This window comes from Nicotiana tabacum, chromosome 15 (genome assembly GCF_000715075.1).
Source record: "Nicotiana tabacum cultivar K326 chromosome 15, ASM71507v2, whole genome shotgun sequence".
Classification (NCBI taxonomy): Eukaryota; Viridiplantae; Streptophyta; class Magnoliopsida; order Solanales; family Solanaceae; genus Nicotiana; species Nicotiana tabacum.
The window spans coordinates 133,618,838-133,624,800 of record NC_134094.1 but is presented as its reverse complement, the minus strand read 5'-3'; the positions used below and the strand labels follow the sequence as shown (position 1 = coordinate 133,624,800).

The window sequence follows — 5,963 nt, the reverse complement described above, 5'->3', positions numbered from 1 at the left end:
AATCTAGTTAATTGATCATTTGAATAAGTTACTTAATTAATTTATTTGTTTGTATAAATTTAGTTTAATAAGTAGGATTAAGAAAGAAATTGGGCCAAATTTGAAAGAGAAAGTGGCCAAAAGTGCAAGATAAGGGGCTGCCTTTGAAAGGGTCCGGAACGACGTAGTTTTGCCTCAAAACTACGTCGTTTCATTAAGTGACCCAAGATCAAATCTCACCCATTGATCACCCATTGATCTAATGGTCCGTATTTGATCTCTCAAGAGGTATTTAAAGCCTCAAAAATCTGAAAAATTCCCTCATTTCACCCATAACTCTTTCTCTCTTCTCTCTCTTCTCTCCACCGCCGCCGCCGCCGCCGGAAATCACCCACCGGCGGCGGACCACCTCCAAACACCTCCAAATTAACACCATATAATCTCCACAACCTCCTCTTCCCATATCTCCAAACCAATTCCTTCAAAAAAACCTTCAAACTCCTTGAATTTTAGATCTAAGAAACTTTAGCCGCCACTTTTTGGTCCAAATTCTTGAAGCTCCGGCCAACACCACCCTACAACACATACATGAATGGATAGAACTCCACGAGACCTATCTTTTCCTACCCATTTCACCCCCAAAATCCCCATCGCCGCCGGCCCGCTCCTCGCCGCCACCACGGATCCACCGCCTCACCACCGCCAAAATGCCCCGAACCCCCATTTTAGCTATTTTTCGGCTTCAAGCATACTTGTTAGGTATAATCGTCATCTCTTTAATTAATTTCTGATTTTTTTTATTTAGTAGATTAGTTTCTGATTTTTTTTATTTTTATTTTTTATTTTTCTGTTTTGGTTATTTCTTATTAATTAGAGTTTCAAGTTAGGTTTATTTAATTAGCTATCTCTATTTAGTTTAGTGGTTTGTTAGATTCGTTATTGATTTAAATATGATCTTTAGTGTATTAGTTAAATCGTTCACTTGGTTAGTCGATTATTTAGTTGTTGTTAGTCGTTGTTCGATTATTAACGATGCTCGTTCTGTTTTGAGAATTAGTTTGTGAATTTAGTTGTTTGTTTAGTAATTAGTTTGCACAAATCCAATTCATTCCCATCAAGTTGGTTTTAATACTTAGTTCAATTATGTTTTTAGTCTCGTCTATACTTTGTCAGTCATAGTTGTCCAAGTTTAATTTGTGTTGAGAAAGTAGTTTGTTGTTGATGGTTAAAATCTGAAGTTTAGTTTATTTTATCACAAAATAGGGTAATAGTAGCTTACTTTTACTAGTAAGGTGGCTGAAAGGACATTTTTTCTCCTTGCTTCTGACACAGCAGATTTTCAGGTTGTCCTTTTACCTTTGGGACATACCTTGAACAGTGTTTAGCACACAAAGTCAGTCTTTTGGACAGATTTTTGGTGAACCAAAATCTGTCCAAAAATCTAACTTTATTTGCCTATTGAAAGGGCTGCTTTTCTCCTATAAAAGGGACTGTCTTACACTTAGAATGCAGAGTTCCTTACTCACTGAAAAGGGGGACACTCTATTACACACTCTATCTTATACTGAGACACATCTTGGAGAGTTGCTGAAAGACATATATCTTTGAGAAAAATCAGCAGCTTAATACATATAACAAGCTGAAATTTCAGAGTTTTGTGAGGATTATTTGAGTGCAAAAAACCTTGAGAAAAATAGAAAGATCCCTTAGGCAATTTGTGAAGTTGATAGCTACCAGTTTCAAGCATTTTGTTGAGTTTTCTGGGTTGTTTTAACACTTGAGTTGCTGCTGTTTCTACTGTATTTGCTGCTGAGTTTTTTGTTGCTGCACTGCTGTATTTTATTATTCTACAAACCAGGTAACTTTCAAATTCTTATATTGCAGATTCTTGATGATAATAAGAAGGATTTGATCCCGGTTTGGTTGATGGAACATATTGGATCTGATTTTGTTTCAAGATGAATGTTATATTAGTATTATCATTATGTAAATCTGTTAAAGATTAGTTAAATTATCGTTTTCTTCTTTATATATGTGATTGAAATTGCATTCGGTTAAGATTACTTAGTTTAAGGAAAAGATAAAGACCCCACTTTTAACTATGTTTGTTTAGTTTGGGCTTTTTTCCGTGAGTTACTTTCATGGTTCATGTATAATTATCTAAGAAAGACTTCTAACTTCAAATATTTTGATGCTTTAAATTATAGTCAACATAATATTATACTTAATATAGTTCTTCTCTTTAGCATTGAAGTATTACCGTTTTTTGTAGTTTTTATATTTAGTCATAATTTTTATGTTGTTAATGAGTGTAGTTTGATTAGTGCCATGTTGGTGTAGATGAGTAGAAATATTATGTTAGTCTTTAAGAAATAAGTTGGTTAAGAAGATAAAAGATAATAATTAGCATGTAAGTTTCTTTTATGAAAAAAATAATTTTTAGTTTGGACATCAATGTAAGAAGCAATTTGGGCTTAGAAGAATACTTGTTATTTTGTGTTGTCTCGGTCATCGAGGCTCTTAAGCAACATGGACCAAATAAGCTAAAATTTGTAGGCCCAATGACAATAGAAAGTAAGATGGGCATTTTCTTTAAAACCAATAAATTGTCTTTTGTTAAATAAAATAAGTGGCCCAATACCATAAAAGTTTAACATAAGTTTACCCGGGTTTAAAGTCTTGCATTAGTGAAAATTATTTTTAATAATAATATTTTTTTTTTCAGTCGAACAAGTAATAAATATAAAAAAGAAGCACTTTTTAATTAATTTAAGCGATAGGCAATTTTAGGCACGTTTGAGATGTAGACCATGTGTTCATACACGGTCCTTGGTCGTTATTATTAAAAAAAAATTTAATAAAGTAGTCATGTGTGCATTCCCGCTCCTTGACTCTTCAATATTAATTGTATTTAAACCATGTGTACCGACACGTTCTTTGTTTTAATACATATAATCAAATAAGGACCTTGTGTGCTTGCACGCTCCTAGGCCAAAATTATTAATTATTAAGCGATACTAGACAATAGTAACTTAAGGCAAACAATACACACTTTATCCAAAAATTATTCAAGCCAAATTTTAGTCAATAAAAGCGACCGTGCTAGAACAACGGATTCGGGGAATGCCTTACACCTTCTCCCCGGTTAACAGAATTCCTTACCCGGACTTTATTTTTGCAGACCAATAATAATAGAGTCAAATCTTCCTTTGATTAGGGATTCAAATAAAAGGTGACTTGGAACACCAACAAAAAATCAATTTCAACTGGCGACTCTGTGAATAAAATAATCCCCACTCAATTTTGTCACTTTAATTGAAAAAACTCTTTAATTCACACAATATTATTTTGCGGGTAGAAAAAGGGGTGTGACAGCTCTGGCGACTCTGCTGGGGACATTAAGAATTCGAGCTTGTATATTGACTTTATTTGGCGTTATTAATTTTTGTATATATTGTGATTTATTTGAGCCTAATCTGTTACTTGTCCACTTTATACTGTTTTGATATTGTTGAACTGTACATATAAATTGTATCCTCTCTCGCACCCCTTGAGTCTTCTTATAGTTAGTTATGTTGTGTTTGCCTACCAGCATCACAAAATTTCTATCTTGAGATAAATCCAGTTAGCCTACCAGCTTCTGGTGAAGGATTTAGTCACACATGCTTAGGCGAGAGAATCGTTAGCTAGCCAGTGCTGTTCTACTACTGGTGACGCTTGACGCTTCTCGGCTCGGGTTGTCCGCTCGAGTAAGCCAGTCTAGACACCTCCTCCATCAGGATTTAAACCTAGAAGAACATACCTCATGCCGGATATCCCAAGTAGGTTCGCTTTATTTGCATCACGTGCATTTGACTTAGCGAAACTCGGCACAGGGGCCGGGTCCGTATAAGACAGGTATCCTCTTTGAGACCATAACGTTCACTTATATGCTACATGTTACTTTATTTGGGAGGCTTGCATGTCGACCGGCTTTAGGGTGGATTAGTTGAATAAGCAGATAAAAAAAAAATGCTCCCGATTTCTATACAAATGTTCGTTCATTTTAAAAAAAAAATTTAAAAAAAAAGGCCCGAAGTGATTTGGTGCGTTTGCTGTCCATGATTAATTTTTCATAAAGAGAGAAAATATAGTTAGTTTCATTGAAAGTTTTATCACCGAACTACGCGGGTCTGATTCTCACCGGATGTGAGATACGTAGGCAAACCTCATCGGTTCCGGCCCAATTTTCAGAAAAAATTCAAAAATATTTTCCTTTTCCTTAATTCCCTATTTACAATTATTTCCTTAGAAAATCCAAAAAAAAAAATCCAAAAATACTTTTTTTTAGTCCCACAGTTTAGCTTTTATTTATTTATTTTTTTCTTTTTCTTTTTCTTTTTCTTTTATAAGAGTCAAAACCCGAGAAATCGAAATGTTTGTGTGTCAATAATATGTTTGATCAAAGTCTAACCCTGTGTCTGGGTAGACAGGTATACCATGAGTGGGGAAAGAGGTAAGTCTGAAAAGAGGCCCAGATCAGAAGGGATACCAGATTTTCTGATTGTCGATCAGATACCACAGTTGTTGTGGGATTGGTGGAGAGACTTTAAGGAATATGAGTGAAACCAGATAAAGAAATACTTGGGACATTTGGTTCACATGATTACGATAAAGCCGAGGAGGGATGTGATTGAAGCTTTGATTCCGCACTGGGATCCTGAAAATAATGTGTTCCGTTTTACCGACTGTGAAATGACTCCGACCTTAGAGGAAATCGCCCATTTCCAGGGGTGGGGCCGCAATCTTCGCCGCCAAAGGCCCATAGTACCAAAAAATGTGAACGAGGGTAGGTTTCTGAAGCTTTTGAACATAAATTACGGACAATATGAAGGTCTAGGAGGCAAATGGGTTAAGTTGGGCTTTTTGTTTCAGTTGTATGGCCTAGAATGCAATTTCGAAAGGAATGTGGGAAAATTGAAATCAAAGGAAGATAAGGAAACATGGAAGGTACATAGAAGGTTTGCATTTATGGTCACCTTTTTGGGGCGTGTAGTTTTCCCGGAAAGAGAGGGACGCATTGACATCCGCTTGGCAGGTGTAGTTGAGGCTCTGACCTCAGAAGGGGGTGATTATACTTTGGTCCCTATGATTCTTTCTTGCATTTTTCGTGCTTTAACTAGATGTAAAATGGGCGCACGAAACTTTGATGGTTGCAACATTTTGTTACAGATATGGTTTTTGGAGCATTTCTATCGTCATCCTACGATCACTAATTTTAGTGAGCTATGGCCCAATCATACTTATGATCACTAGAAAAAAAGAATTGACGAATGTGACTTACCAGAGGGAATTGGCGCCTGGAAAGAACTACTTCTTACTCTATCTGCCAAACGGATCACTTGGAACTACGATTGGTTCTCCTCTAAAGAGGTCATTTGTGAGTCTGCATACCATTCTTATTTGGTACTCATAGGATTGGATGGTGTTCAGTCTTATGCTCCACTTCGGGTAATGCGCCAATTTGCACGACTACAGGAGGTGCCACCAACACGAGATATGAGCAAGTTCTGTTATGATTTTGGTAAAGATCAACCTCATGACGAAGAAGAAATTATGAAAATTTGGTATGCAAGTAAAGTGATAATTGGCTTAATGTATGCATATTTTGATATATATCGCCTCACATTTTGCTCATGTCTCGACGATTTGAGATGTTTAATATGATTATTTGTGCTAAATTTTGGTATTTCTATGTGTAGGGATCATTCGGATGCAATTTGGGACGAAATGGCGCGAATTGGAGCGAAATCGGGACAAAAACGCAAAAAGTGAAATTTGAGGGCCACAGCGAGCGTGGGGCGCTCGCTGTGGCACAATTTACAGTAGCCAAGAAATTTGAGCGCCAGGGCCAGCGCCCCACACTGCCCTGGACGCTCAAGATGGGAAAATGTCCTATTTTGACTGGGACTCGGTTATTTCGACCCCAAGACGCCCCAACTCAT

The 5,963-nt window shown here is 36.6% G+C and overlaps 1 long non-coding RNA gene across 1 annotated transcript; it reads left to right on the top strand.

Annotated features, from left to right (window-relative positions):
- Positions 1–317: 317 nt before the first annotated feature.
- Positions 318–2,207, top strand: LOC142169938 (uncharacterized). Its single transcript, XR_012699568.1, has 2 exons — positions 318–738; positions 1,864–2,207. It is a non-coding gene; the product is annotated as an uncharacterized LOC142169938 (long non-coding RNA).
- Positions 2,208–5,963: the final 3,756 nt, after the last annotated feature.